At 41.3% G+C, this 14019-nt stretch overlaps 1 protein-coding gene across 1 annotated transcript in view; it reads right to left on the bottom strand.

Moving 5' to 3' along the window:
• The window catches only part of SLC2A9 (solute carrier family 2 member 9), a 130595-nt gene extending 119724 nt beyond the window's left edge, over positions 1-10871 (bottom strand). Inside the window, exon 1 of the mRNA XM_075752484.1 lies at positions 10719-10871. The gene's annotated coding sequence lies outside the window, so the exon portion shown is untranslated. The remainder of the gene's footprint in view (positions 1-10718) is intronic.
• Between the last annotated feature and the right edge of the window lie 3148 nt (positions 10872-14019).

Genomic DNA, 14019 nt, shown 5'->3' with positions numbered 1-14019 from the left:
GGAAAGATATTATGATATAAGAATTGGCTTTGAAGTGTCACTACCTTCATTTGTGTAAGTAAAGCTTCATATGTAAATATGGTACAATTCAGCGTGCTGTGAACATAGTTGTTTTTCTCCCACTTTGAGGAATTGGAGAATGGAAGAAAAAACCCAAAACTAGTGAGATAGATCCTTCTCCCTCTCCCAAACTTTAGCTGTGATTTCCAGGGGCATTTAAATGTCTGTTGTTGTAGCTTTTAAGATACTACAAAAAAAAGTTTCGTCACACCCACTAGGTTTCAATTACGTGAATGTAAAAATGCAAACCTCACATTTCCATGGGTTATGAAATACTGGAAAGGCTGAAGTGCCTGCTTTGCATTTCAAAAGCTATTGGGGTCAAAGTCTGTTAGTTATTACAATTTTCAGCAGATCTTGGTGTCAGGGCCCCAACCACATAGCCTGTCCTGGGCCCAGGGCCAGCTTGGAGGATGGATGCAGGCACCCAGCCATGAGGAGAGCGTCTCTGAGCTCCACCTTGGCTCAGGAGAGCACAGTGAGGGACGTTCTCAGCCATTGTCCTCAGTCCAGGTTAAACTGATCCAGACCTTTACCATGACCAGCAAGGCTTGACTTTGCAGCTCAGACTCAGACCTGCCTCATCACTGTGGACTTGCCTGCTGATCATGGGGTGCTGGGGTCATGGGTTTAGTATAGTAGCTTTATTAGTTGAAAGCCAGACTCTTTTGGCTGGTTAACACTAGTAACAGCAAAAGGAATCCTCCAGAAAAAAAAAAAAAGATAGTCTTTTCTTCAGTTGCCGTCAAATTGTAAAACAATTTTTCTGCAATAAACTTGTCAGTCTTTGCTCAAGATTCTAATACTTCTTAACCACTTAATTTTTTAGGTGGTCTAATCATTTATAGAAATGATTATGTAAGCAGAACAGCATATTCCAGTAAGACATTAGAAATGAAATTAATTTCACTGATTTCAAGTGAATAAGGTATCTTTGTTTACGGGGTAAAAGGGCATTGACAGAAATCCAATATTTTGGATCCAAACTTTTCCTATGAAGAGGAAGAATAACTTGAGACAGGTGAACTTACATTGCTCCTCTTCACACAAGGTTTAATACATTTAAAGCCCATTTCTACAAGCAGCCTGTCTCCTGCAGTGGGACTGAAGGTTGAGGATGACTTTTCCAGGAATAACCACTCACTTTTCAAATCTTCTACAACATCTTATGAAATAGCTTCATAAAACTTATTTCTTGTGCTCTCCCTGTGGTGCTGATTCTAATGTAATGGGCGGAACACAACTTTGTAATTAAAGGCAAGGGGTAAGAGTGGTCTACACAAGGACTGTTGAAGTGTTTCCCACTGCACTGTTGCAGGCACTGATTACGGATGTTGAAGAACATACCCTGAGCCTTCAGAGAAGGTCTCTAAACCTCATAGGAAGGTATTGTGCATTTGGTGAATGGCTCTTAGGAAGAGTGCTCTTCCAGAGAAGAGAGAGCCTGCCCTGTAACTGCACAAGCTTCCAAACAGATGTATGCACAGCTTCAGGTAGCGTAAAAGCACCAAGTTATAAGTCTGGATAACACCCCCTGATAGCCCATATCCTCTGTTTGGGTTGCTACTGACAGCTACTGTATAAGGTTTCTTTCCACCTTTTCCGCTTCACTCGTACTCAGGCATTTCCCGTGGTAGCAACCTTTTGGTCTGTTGAGTCTTAAGTACTGGCTTTTAAGCTCAGTGCAAGCTGACCTCTGCCCACCCTTGCTGCTGAAGGTTTGCAAGTTGAGCAAGCTACTGTAATAATTTCGTGGTGTGAGTTAGTATATGAAAGGAGGAACACTGATATGATTTAATGGTAAGATTGTCACTAGAATATCAGAAGAACCTAGGACATTTCACGAGACTCAAGTTTTATTGCCAACTATGCTAACAGGATATGATAGTGACTGAACTATATCCAAGTACATGACTCATGCCATACATTTAAAAAAATCCTGGAACAACACTATGTTGCTGTGTTCCACTTTGCTGTTGGTTCAAGGGGCATTATTTTCATGTTAAGACTTATGTTGTTAATTAATAAAACATTAACCTGAGAACAGAAACAGGAATCTATAGGTAGTACACACTAAGCCATCAGGAAGAATGTACAAAATCATGAGCTTATTCCCCAAGTGAGCATTGAAATAATTGGTAATTGCATAGCAGAGTTTTGGGTATAGATCCCCTTATCTCCTGTTTATGGTTGTAATGAAAATCAAGGTTTTAAGTGCTTTGTGTGACTCAGTGTGTGAAAGGCCATTCACTGTTCCAGACCAGCAGAGGATGCAAGAACATGCTATATAAGCATACAAGCAAGTTATGCAAGCGCTAAAACACGATGCTAAACTGGATATTGGTCATACTGCTGAATTTAGCTGCTTCTGCATAGAATTAACTCTGTCAAATGTTAGAGTAATGCACAATACCACCATTATTTGGATGTTGTATTGCTCAACCTATCATTGAGTTATTTTGAAAAGGAGGGAAGATGTGAGGAGAATGTTTGCGTGACAGCGTGCAACGGTGTGTGGTGACAGTCAAGTCTAAAGCTGTTTAGAGTCTACAGCTCTAAAGAGTTGTAGAAAGTCACTTTTTGTTTTAAGTGACATATAAAATTAATTGCTCATACATGTGTATTAATCAATGTAGAAAAACCTTAATACATATACAGTAATGGATTCACTTGATTTGGGAAGATCTTGAAACCTTTGTGGATAGGCCTAGGAAGCTGGCAGTTCAGTTCTCTGAGCTGGACAAAACAAGCAAAGCATTAAAATAAATCTTCATAAAAGAGTCCTTATGTTGCTACCGATCCAGACTGCAGCCAGCAGTACATTCTGTTATGGACCTATCTTCTCACAAAAGATGCAGAGGAGGACAGAAATGATGAATGCTACTGTATAAGACTAAGTATACTAAGGAGTCCTTAGCTTAGGAAGGAGATGTGCCCTTTCCCTCAAGTTGTCCTTTCCTTGCAGAACCTTTGCAAGTTACAGATAACCACACAAACAGTCTCACTTTAATAAAGCTAGCCAGCACTCTATTTGGTCCAGCCCTATAGTCATGTCTTATAATGGCTAGTAGTGGATATTCAAGGATGCAATAAGACACAAAGCAAGTATAGAAAAAGCCTTCCCCAATTCACCTATCCAGCTTCTGCTTATTGGTTTCTTAGGAACTTCCTAACTTACAGTGTGTGTTTGGATCCCCTTTCCATGCTCCTGTTTCACTTCTCCAAATTTTTTCTATTTTTTTGTTCCAACATCCTATGGCAATGAGTTCCACAGGATCAATATATGAGGTTGTCAATTTTAGCTTCTTTTCTGATGACTTCTTTGGAAGCTTCTTAATTCTTGTGTTGTGAGACTTATCAGACATACCTTTCCTAAGCTAAGTTGTGCTGGTTTATATGTACATTTGTGCATCAACTGTTTGGTGCCCTGGGCACACTCCTGTTGTGCCACATTAAGCAATTATGCCTCACAGGCTGTATCTAAATTAGCCACTAAAACAGTTCTCATTTCCCTAAACTTTACAAGACATCCACTTCACACATTCCAAGACTTCTCTGCCTCACAAGTCAGAACACATCTTGGTTGACCGCAGTTCAAACCAAAACACTATGGTTGCACCATAATCTCCCCAGTGTGTCCAAGGAATCTCCCCTCATCTACGGCTGTAACAGGCAGCCTCAGCCTCAGGTTTCTCCCCTACCAATAGTGGTTTGATGTGTTTATTTTAAAGAGGAATTGCTCTGCACAGGAAATGTCTGTTTTGATAAGATTCTCCACTTTGCCTGAGGTGCTGCAGTACTGTCAGGAAGTGGTGCAAGAGAGCAGAGGCAAAACCAAGCTGGAACCAAACCCTCAGGGTCAGAGAGAAGCAGGGCAGCACATCCATCGCTGCCTGCTGGGGAAGCCAGTAAAGGGGAGTTATCGACAAAACTGAGCACTACAGAAGCAGCCTGTTGCTGGTATAGTCCTATGATTTAAATACCCGCTATTAGAGCAAGAGCCTGAGAGTGAGAAGTGTGGAGCAGAGAAGTCAATCACATCCTGAGGAAGACCGGACTACTATCAGACTATTCTGAGTTACTAGTTTGCCTTTGGGATGATATATTTACTTAATTTCTTTTTCCTCATCGTTTCTCCATCCTTTCAAGCTTCCTGCAATAAAGTTCCTTGTGCAGTTGTTTACTTCCATTTCAGAATAGGTTTAATTAAAGTTCTCTCCCCTTCACTCCCATCTTATTTGATAATTGCTTATGCTGTTTCTACTTCAGTTGTGATACAGCAGATCTTTAGCATCTCTGAGGGAGGGCGGTCTGACAGCTCCTGGCCATCTATACCTAAAGACTTGCAACAGAAAATATTGAAGTTATGTAAAAATCTATAGATTCTTGTACTTGCCTGTTTCTTGTGGCTGAAGAATACAACCCATCAGAGTGTTAAATATCACAAGTGTCTGTCATGCCTGCTCCCTTTTCCTCCCCAGCCCAACGCAACTCCAAGAAGGCTGCCTGCACATTAGGCTTTGTGCACATCAGACGGGTAGGGTGTTCTCCTGACTCCCACAAACTGCTGCAATCCCGTCACTCTGAAGTCTCACTATGGCAGGGCACAGGGAAAATAGGCCTATTGACAAACTCATTAACCTTTTTCCTTGCATTTATTTTATAAAATAGTTTTGATTCTCAATTAGTGAGACTAGGTCTGGTCTACAAATAAGGGCTCAGCCAGGTAGGTAACTGTAGCAGCAGAAACAGACATGTCTTACAGGAAATTCTGAGAACTTTTAGCAATGTGCGCTTCAGGCCAGAAGGCCAACCGTATCCTGGGCTGCATCAAAAAAAAAGCGTGACCAGCAGGTCAAGGGAAGGGATTCTGCTCCCTCTACTCCACTCTCATGAGACCCAACCTGGGGTACTGCGTCCAGCTCTGGGGTCCTCAGCACAAGAAAGACATTGAGCTGTTGGATCGAGTCCAGAGGAGGGCCACAGAGGTGATCAGAGGGCTGGAGCACCTCTCCTATGAGGACAGGCTGAGAGAGTTGGGGTTGCTCAGCCTGGAGAAGAGAAGGCTCCAGGGAGACCTTACAGCACCCTTCCAGTACCTAAAGGGGGCCTACAGGAAAGCTGGAGAGGGACTGTTTACATGGACATGGAGTGATAGGACAAGGGGTAATGGCTTTAAACTGAAGGAGGGGAGATTTAGATTAGGTACAAGGAAGAAATTCTTCCCTGTGGTGGTGGTGAGGCACTGGAAGTGGTTGCCCAGAGAAGCTGTGGATGCCCCCTCCCTGGAAGTGTTCAAGGCCAGGTTGGATGGGGCTTTGGGCAACCTACTTTAGTGGAGGGTGTTCCTGCCCATGGCAGGGAGGTTGGAACTAGATGATCTTTAAGTCCCTTCCAATCCAAACCATTCTATGAAATATTCAGTAAAATACTTCTCTTATGCGCATTTTCTCTTCTTTTCCTCCACACCTCCCTGACAATTTCTGAACGTGGAACTCACAAGTCTGATATACAATATTAAGAGGTCTGCTCAATAGATGGTTAAGTCTAAAACTGCTTATTGATCTTCCATAACACATCATGCATCAATTAGTGAGATGAAGACAATATATTAATCCTGTCCCTGAAAGAATCTTCTGCAAGGTGTTTAAGCTTCAGAATAATCAATGTAAAAAGCATAATACGATGTTTTGAAGAAACACTGAGAGCAAACATCCAGCCTGTAGTTTAATAATTGATCATCATCAAGTGGTATGACATTAATAGAACCAAATACTGTTTTATCAGCTGCCCCAGAACAAGCTGATAATCTGAAAGCAAACATGATAATAATGCCACTGCAGTCAGTTATTCCAACCTTGTACTCAAGATCTTAGCAGACATAGAGAGAAGAGCCATCTCAGAAGAAGGAAACATCAAGAATTTGTCTAGAAATGATGATGGTTAGTACAGACTCTGTTTGCTTCTTCCCTAGCAGGGAACAGATCAATTCTCAAGCAGTTAATAACAGCTGGAAACTTGCCCGATATTGTTTCATTAGGCTGCAAAAGCATAACCCAGGGAAGCAGTGAAAAACTAACTTGTGTAATTACTATTGCAAAAGAGGCATGCAGCTTCTAGCCAGAATGTCAGAAACAGCTATCTAATGTGCCAGAATAACACAGACAAACTTTTAATGTAGCCACTGTTACACCCCTATGAATTCTTACTGTTTCAAAGGAAGCAAAATGATGATGTACCATACAGATATAAACTCTCTAACTATAGTACCTGCCATCATAACTGTATTGGGTAGGCACATAAGCCATACAATATAGATATATATGCTATTTTCATGGAATACCCTGAGTATTTGTAACTCCCTGAAATAGTTCAGTCCTGGTGTCAACGCTGGTTTGATACGCTCTCAACAATCCTCAAGGCAGCAAGGTAGCATAAATGCTATATTTTGCAGGTCTGAGAGACTTTGCACTTCTCTTGAAAGAGAAATTTGGATAATTTTGGTGATTTCTTCCATCCAGTCTCCTGTGGCTGTTCTTTTTTTTACTATGGTTTCCTGTTCCACCCCTTGCAGAATTTGGTCAAGGCACAAAATTCATTCCTGAAGCTCTTTAAGCTGCTGTCCCCATCTTGCCTTTCCTCGTATTTCTGCAAGACTAGAACATGATGTTAACCAAGGCTCAGCTCTGCCCCATGGCTCCCACATCCTTGTGGCTTGGTTTGTCACTTAATCATTTTGATTAATATTTGTTTCCCTCTAGGTGCAAAGCACTACAGCAGCATCCTGCTGTCTGCAATTATCCCAACCTCAATCTTGCTTGAAACCCTGGCTTTAACTCTTCAACTCCTTTCTCTGTGTATAAGTAATTTAGATCTAATTCCAGTTGGAATGAATATATAATGTGCTGCTCCTTATCTCTTTCTGAGGACATTACTTTATGCTCACACTTCACCCCAAAAACCAGAAGAGCAGATACTAGTGCCAAAGACTGTTTACCACACCAGACCCTACGTCATTCAGACCTCATTAAGTGACCTCTGTCCTGACCTATATTTGTTGATTAAAGCATAGTATCCTTTGCAGGATAGGATATACCAAGGACAAGATAATCTCTCAAATCAGAGATTAGATTGCAGCATATTTGCATGCACATCTTTGCTGTGAGTCGTGCCTGTACACACAGTTCCACAGAAGCCACAGCCCTCTCTGGCCAAATCAGGACTTGTTTGTGTTACACAATTCTCTGACTGACTGCAGATTTTCAAGACAGCATATTATGTATGAAGTTATTCCTCAGATCTATGCTTCTCTGTTGTGGTGGGCTGTATGTGAAAGTGAATATTGAGAAGGCTCTGACTGCATTTGGACACCGACCACCGAAATCTACCCTAATTCACAGTCACCTCTAAGCGGAAGTGATCTTAACTACTTGTATGAAATGTCGTTCTATCATCTAAGTTGCCAAGGAAATGCTTGGAGACCAAAGTGAGGGAGCTTGCAGATATGAGTAGTGAAAGGGATAATGTGACAGCTTCAAATAACTGCAGAGATTGAGAACAAGACCTCACAACTTTGTATGACATGTTGCTTAACTGCTTTTTTCCAAAACCCAAGGACGAAAGAATCTGGCCATGACTTTCTTTTAAGCTGCCCTCTTCTCTACAACATGTTCTTTCACGTTTGCAGTGATTGCCTTGAAATACTGACAGCTCAGCAGACAAAAACATTTAATTTTTTTGTAACTATAGTTGCTCCTCCTCGAGGTTACTGTTAAGTGTTTTTGCATGAAATGGATCCACTCAGTTTCTGTAGTGGTGTGGGATGACTCCAAACCCTTTGTCCAAATGTAAGAGTTGATACCACCCCCTTCAAAGTGTTCTGGCAATATGTATTCTGTGTTATGATCTCATTCTATCTGCTTCATTTGCTCAAGAGCTCTGATAAGTTTTTTTAATCCTTTTGAGAAACAGTTTGCAATCCAAAAAATTTGTACTGGAAGAGCTTCCTATTGTAGAACCTGAAGATCTTTTTCAGCGGGAAATCCAGGTTTCTTCCAATATTAATTATTTGTTCTTCATTTTAAACAAATTAAAAATGTATAGTTGTTGTGTGACCACAAGAACCCCTTGCCAATTTGTAAACTAAGAAGCAGTAATAAAGTGATGGAACAGTAATAAGCATTTCTTCCCCAAACTCTGGCGCAACTCTAAATCCTTCTGCAATTATAGCAAGCTGATTTGACAACTCCCTAGTTAAACAAATCTCTACTATTTTTCCTTCCACCCATTGTCTGTGATGTTTGTTCATAAAATTTCTTCCTAGTAAAAGTCTAGAATGAGTCAATAGCTTCATTGCCCCCTCCAATATAACACTAGGGTTAGGAATGAGGAACAACTTCTGGCGTCTCTCAGTAGGATTCTTCTGTTTCAGTGCAGTAGGGAAGAGAAAGAAAACCCCTTTCTCCATTACTTTTCCATTTTCTTCTCTCATTCATGGACTAATTTTGTCTGAAATGAAAGACTGAAATAGAGATAACTCTTCTGAAGCAGTCTGGATTATAGTCTAGCACCAGAAATGAGGTGTTCATTTCTATTTCTTATCTGCCGATAAGAAGGAGGACCGAAGCTTAATCTTCAGTGATTTACTGTACATTTTTAGAACCTATAATTTCATGCTTTGTTACTATACCATGTGAAACATACACCCATAAGGTACAGAGGGATAACCAGGTGGTTAGCTTCTGGCATTGGATGAGGGAGACCACTCCACGCTTCAGCACAGTGCTATTTGGGAGGTTTTGGTTTTGAAAATAAAAACACAAAAAAACAAACCACAACCACCCCAAACCACACAGATTACCAGAACTGAGAAGTATATTTTTCTGTCCTTTGGTTTTCTCTCTACAACCACCTTCTTTCTCCTCTTCTGCCCTTGCCCTCTCACCGCTGTGGCTGAGCAACACAGAGAAAATCTCATCCTCAGGCTGAGGACCAAAACTCTTCCTCAGTGTGAGGAGGAAAGGAAGGGATGAATGGGGTATATGACAATGGCAAGACTAGAACAGGGGCTTATAGGGAGAGAGCCACACTGTCTGGACTAGGAGCCCAGGAGGTGTCAGGTCTTGTTGCTTAAGAAGCAAGCATGGCTGCATGCAGAAGCTAGCAACAGCTGACTGTCCTGTTCCCTTCCAGTGGTACTGAGCGAGTCAGGCCAACCATTGCAGGTACCTGAGACTAATGGAAAGACTTGGATTTGATACACATTTTGACTCATCCTCATATCACAGTTAAATACATTCACTAGGATAGTCTACCAATACGAGAGGGAAGTACTTACTGCCAAACTACGGTTCACTGCCAGCCTAACTTCTAGATTTGCAGCCTTAAAGCTTTGAACCCTATGACTTAGTGCAAGTAGTTTTTTTAGCTTTTCCAAATAAAGTATTTGGGGGATTGAGCTTTTCTGTGGCACTCCAAAATACTGGAGACAACAGATGAGACTATTTCTGAACAAATACATGCAAACAAAGTTCAAAATAAACCGGTAAGCAAGCCTACAGCCTCCACCTCTGATTTTGTCAGTTATTGCCGCTGAGGACAGACGCCCCAAAAAGCACTTACAGAAGGATGGTATTTTATAGGCCTTGGAGGACTGTTCCTCTTAATAATCTTGAGGTGAAAATTTACTCCAAATCAATTAACACCAAAGGTTATTAAAAAGAGTTGGGTTTGTTTTTCTGATCTGCCTGACGGACTGCAGGCAGTCTGTGATTTCTGCTTGCCTTTCACACTGTGTGCCTTAAGGAAAGGGTGCTTTCTGTGATTTGCTTTCTTCTGTCTTAGGGCTCAGAAAGGTAATAGATAAGAGATACACGATCAGAACCTCAACTTAAGCCTTCAGTAATTTTCAGTGTTTTTCAGGAGAACAGCTTAAATGTACAACAAAACCTTTCCTCTATGAATTACCTCACCATAAGTAACTTTATAATACAGAATTAGGCTCCTTGTCTGAGTAAGGAATGTCTTTATTTTATTAATAAGGATATATGATGCAAAGATTTCCCAACCTTGCTTTCCTGTCTTCCAGTTAAGAAAATACCCTTCACAATTTAAAAAATTTGTTTAGACCTACACTAGACTCCGTAAGATCAAGTGGAGAAATTCCCATTAACGTACACAAATATTTGATCAGCCCTCTTGAATACAAACAAGCAAGGATACAAGAATCTCCATCTATCCATTGCAAGTTTCCACATACATTACAACATACTCTAAGAAAACACCATACCTACCCCTTTTTTTCTTTAGATCTTACCATTGTAAGATTATTTCCTTGTGTATTGGTTAGAATACTTATGCCAGACCCCAAGTTTACAACTCTGAATTTGTGCCAAGGAGCTGAAACTCCTCATGATTTTTTTTTCTTTTTTTATAATGAGCATTTTACTTTGCTTGAAGACAGAAGCAATTTGCAATAAAGCCACTTGCCAAGTTAGCATATGATTAATCTATACTTACAACAATTAAAGAAAGCATTAGAGAATTTGTTGCCTCCGAGGAACACCGTGGTTACAGAACAGTGCCTTCAGAAGATAAAAGCTGTGACATTGCATGCACAGACTCCTCTCAGAATCAGAAGATTTCCCTTCAAAACAAACCTTTTGTGAATCAGTAAACAGATGAGTGATTGCTGCGCATCCTCTGCTGTGCTGGCACACAAGAGATATGATGAGAAATTGAAGAACCTCTTCCTTCTCTCCCAGTCAGCAGAAAGGGCTCTGGACAGTGTAAGGAAAGACTGCCAACCTTGCTGTTTGCAAGTCGGATTTCAATCAGTGCACGGCTGATGGAGGTGGGGGAGGCATGCCTGCCGTCCCATCCCAATTGGCTAGAAACTGCTATGGTCTCACTCTGTCCCTCTTGAGTACGGTAACCAAATACATCATAAAACGTACCTCTCTGTTCACCAAGAAAACTCTTCCTCTGTCCACCACATTTGCTCCCCACGTTGGGGTGATAAATACTTAGCCTGAAGTTTCTCAGGAGGGAAGAAGCTGAGTGGTACCTAAGGAACTGTCAGCTGTCAGGTTAAGAAACGTACAGCAACAAAGCTAATCTGTTGGCTTAATGTTAAGTGTACTGGAATAAAGATGAAAGAACGGAGATCAGCATAGTAAGTCTTTAGACAAAGCATGCATTTATTTGCTTTGTTTCATTAGTTTTTCTGTCAGTCAATCTGTTTTACTGCAACAAAAGCCTTAAGAAGAAAATTACACCTCTCTAAGAAGGTCTTTGGGCTAAGAAACAAAAAAGAACAGTTTTCTGTATTAGACATTAAAATACTAACATGGAATTGATATTCATTGAAATATACAGTTCTGTAATTGCTATTTTTTTTGTTTGATCTTACCTTACAGAGAGTTCTGAGGAAGACATGAGCTCAGTATTTAAAGAATTAGCACATCTAATAAATCCTGCATTTTATAGCTTCAGTCACATAAATGCTAATAAATTAATCACATTTGAAGTTGACTCCAGAAGCTAGTTGGTTCTTACCGAATTCTTTTCAAATCAGTAGCTTTCCCTGCTTGAACTTTGCTGGAACTCAGCCTTGGGCTCACAACTATCACAGAGATCAGCAGCTTTCACATACTCAGCACTATCCAGCCAAAGTGATCACACACTGCTTGAATAGACACTGACAGAGAACACACTGTTGTATTTACATTAGTGCCTCACTTAAGGGTCTAAGTGTGCTTCCTCTAGCATCTGCCAGATCTTCTGGCTTGGATCCAGGAGACTGTAATAGCAATGCCAGTAACACTTATGGGTGATACACCCTTTTTCCCAAAGAGCCATTATCATTGATATTAAATATTTACACAGTAGTGACTACAAGACCCAGGATTTGCGTTCTACTTCACTATCTAGTAGATAAATAGTTTCTTGGTGGAGAGTTCACAGCGCTTTGGATGAAGGAAATAAGATGAGAACAACAAACAGAAGAAAGGACAAGTCTCAATTAGTCATGCAATACACTTGCATCTCATCCTGCTGGAACCTCCTGACCACCACAGTACAGGATTATTCTAAAACATCGATGAGGTTTTTCAGGAAGTACTGAACAGTTGTGCTAGTTTTCAAGGTTATACCTGAGCCATGAAGTGTTTGCTGAGGAGTTTGTTTCTAAGGACTATGCAAATGCTTTAAAGAACAGCATATACCATGGACAGTGAGTCACAGAGTGTGCCGCTGCATTTGTCTCTCATAATCACGTAATTCTTACTGCTTTGGAGACTTACAGTTCAGAAACCTGTTGTGAGGACAATGCCAGCAGCTGTTCTTTGTGGGAACAGACTAATGCCTACTGTCTGTTTTTCCCCTAAAAATCCAGGACATTTATGATTCCAGCAATGCCAGTACCCTCACCCATAACAGCCTAGGAAGTGGGAAACTTGGCTTCAGTCTCTTCTTCACCATAAGGAAGTTTAGTCCCATGCTTCTACTTCCTGCTTAGATCAGGTTCAAACTATTGGAGACACTTTACAAGGACAGGTTGGAGTAGCGCCTTTCAAAGTGGTACCCAGTGTCCAGCAATTAAGATGAGGTTCACCAAGAAAAAAAAGCATAGCTAAGGGAAAGCTTGAGGCTGTGGCATAAGCGGCGATGGCACTTCAGTACAGAGCCAGGTTCACAGCCTGGGATGCGCTCTTGCCAAACAGGCACAAGAAGGACTGTTGTTGATGTGGTCTTTTGCAGAGCAATATAGTTCTACTCCCTTCAGCCATTCAAGAGCAGCCAACGATCTATGACTTGGGGTGAGCAAGCCTTTGAAAATTGCTGGACTGAAGCGGACATTGAAACTACTCCTCCAGCTACACATCGGCGGCTGCCTCTTGTTGTCAGGTCTAGTCCTAGCTGCTGCATTAGGGCATGCAATAAGTACATCTGCTCAGGGAGCTTCTCAGCGTGCTCAGAGAGGATTCCTGCTTGAGACCATTTCTCTCTCTCTAGCCCAAACTGAGCACTAGGGCTACTGCAGAAGCAGCAGATGCCTAGAAAGTTAGTTACTGTGCTAAGGGCTATCAGCTTCACATCACTAAGTTTAAAATCAAAGCTGGCTGGGCTTTTATAAGGTCAGTTTTGAATGTTCCAATTCTGTCTAAATCCTGTGTTGAACTAAACCTAATATGCCATATAAACTCCCATATAATCCTGTTAATCTACTGTTACTAACCCATCGTTGTTCCAGCCTAGAGTCAGATTTAGAGGAGGTTAGAGTGGAGAGCTCTCTAAGCTGGCTCGGAGTCAAGAGGCAGCATTAGGCACATGGGTCCACATCAGCCCAGTGGCCGCAGAGCTGCACTCAGGGAAGGGCACAGCACAGAACCAGACCCCAAGACCTCACCTTTCACTCTGGGCTGGGCGTTTGTACCAGCTCACAGTGCTAGTGTGGGAGTCTCGGCACTATGCTCCTATAGTCACTGTAGAAGTAGCTTCAGGTAGGAAAAAAAATAGGCTGTGCGCAGGCTGCACTAAAATAAGACTTAAGGAATTTTCCTATGAGCTTGGATACATTAACAAGACAAGATACTGAGGATGTCGAGTTAGCAGGGTAAGTATGAAAGGCTGTTAACCCACATTGGCCAAGTGAAACTGAGCTCAGATATAGCCTGCAAGGACACAGGCCATAGTTGAAAACAATACACAAGTATTCAACCCAATTATTAATCTATGATCTCATGAGACAGTGTGCTGATTTTTATGATGTCTCCTGTACTAGAATGGCTTCTCTGTGGAGCTGCATGAGAACTTAATCCAGAGACTAAAACTTTGATGAAATAATAGAAGAAACCTGTTGAAATAATGGATGGAGTTTCATGTGCTTCAATGTTCACTCTAGTATATATGCAGTCCAGCCATATATCCTTATTTTCCACAGGGAATCTTTTTCTAGAT

Source organism: Balearica regulorum, chromosome 4 (genome assembly GCF_011004875.1).
Source record: "Balearica regulorum gibbericeps isolate bBalReg1 chromosome 4, bBalReg1.pri, whole genome shotgun sequence".
Taxonomy (NCBI): Eukaryota; Metazoa; Chordata; class Aves; order Gruiformes; family Gruidae; genus Balearica; species Balearica regulorum.
The sequence above is the reverse complement of the archived record's forward strand: the minus strand, read 5'-3'. Positions and strand labels throughout refer to the sequence as shown.